The sequence below is a fragment of the Pundamilia nyererei genome, unplaced genomic scaffold (assembly GCF_000239375.1).
Source record: "Pundamilia nyererei isolate P.nyererei 1_Seehausen unplaced genomic scaffold, PunNye1.0 scaffold00063, whole genome shotgun sequence".
Lineage (NCBI taxonomy): Eukaryota > Metazoa > Chordata > Actinopteri > Cichliformes > Cichlidae > Pundamilia > Pundamilia nyererei.
In genome coordinates, this window is record NW_005187464.1 from 1486505 (window position 1) to 1488334 (window position 1830).

The window sequence follows — 1830 nt, forward strand, 5'->3', positions numbered from 1 at the left end:
GGTACTGTCCATATTACTGTACATGATACCTCCTTCTCTTGTTGTGTGTTATTAGTGTATTTTTGGCTAACAGCTCGAAGTCTTGAAGGCTCCAATCCCTGTGAGAAGAGCTAGATGTTTATTAAAGGATAAGCCTTTAAAAGAAGAAAAAATGATGCTCTCAGCTTAATAGGTGTGAAGACTGGATGTTAATAAACTTTAAACCAGGGAAAATATTTTCAGTCCAAAAATAATATTTACATATTTTTATTTTTTTACATTTTATTGTTGTTTGAAAATATTTAGAATAGCAGCTAATCGATTGTGAGGATGTTACGCAATATGTTCAAATACAAAAAGTGTAAATGTTTCACATCCTCTGGAACTAAAAGTGATTTTTTAAACCTAAAGCTATTAAATCAAGTTTAATAAGAAGAAAAAAAAACTGTTAAACGACATGAAAATGGTGTAAATGCAGTTTTAAAAGACAAACAAAACGATTGTGCCATTGCAAACTGCAGTGGTATTTACAAAAAGGACTACTTTTAAAGTCAAATGTAGACTTTCTGTACTGAAAAAGTTCAACCAATTATTTTTTTGTTTACACTTATTAATATGTGGGGGTTTTTTCAAAGTAAAGCAAGCATGTTTTTATCTTTACTCAGTTGTAAGAAAGAGATGTAGAGGTGACAGTGATGCTATAGACACAGCACAGTATGTACCCCAAATTAATTTATTTAGTGAAATAATTGTTCTTTTAATCATGTTATACTTTAAAAAAAACTATTACTGTATTTTCAATTTTTTCAATTTTAGTGTTTAACAGTGTAAATTTTGTTACACTTCAAAGGTCTGTCATGTAAAATAACAGTAATATTAACATTAGCACTCTGGTAGAGTTAAAATAAATACATGCTCCAAAATAAAGTAATGTCATATTTCCTTAATATAATGAGAGTATTGTGAGCAAGATGCAAGAAACTGCATCTGTTGAAATTAATGTGTTAAAGTACAGTAGTTGTTTTTTAAATGCAATGAAGAGTAACTTTAAATACCTGCAGTCAAGACAATACCATAACTTTCAATTAACATAAGTGCAGTGGTACATGGTACATGTCTGTGTTTTTAATATAAATAGGTTGTACTGTCATAACTAAAAGTTTAGGCAATGGCACAGATTTTGCGTTTCAGTTTTTTTTGTTACATTTTTACTTCTTTTGATGATGAAGAACAATCATAAGCATTTTATGAATTTCAAAGACTTTTATTGTTAAACAAAATACATTTTTACAAAGAGTCTGTATTTACAATGCTGACCCTTCTTCATAACTTCTGCAATTCTCCACGACGTGTTGGATATCAGCCTCAAAATCCTGTTTGATGGTGATCCAAACTCCACGATGTCCCCAGTATATGAACTTCTGCTTGTCCATCCACTTTTTTAAGGTCTCGCTAAGGCATAAACTCTTGGTCTGGAGAGTTTCCTGGTATTGGATCGAAAATGTTAATTTGATGATTATCGAGGCACTTTCGACTCGCTTTTGGCTTGTGACATGGCGCTCCATCATGCATGAATGTGATTATGATCATCGTTGTGATCAACTTGGTGCACTGACAAGCCAGGAATGGTTGGTCATCAATCAGGATTTACCACAGAAGCCGACATCCAGTCTGCCACGGAGGACTGCAGAAGTCATCAAGAAGAGCGTGTTCCTCACGTTTAACATTTATTGAGAGGGGGAAAATCCCATTAAAATAAGAAATGTTTAATGTCCTTTACCAATATAGCATAATATGTCATATTATACTATATTGGTAAAGGACATCCAGGCAGTGTGTGTATATATATAT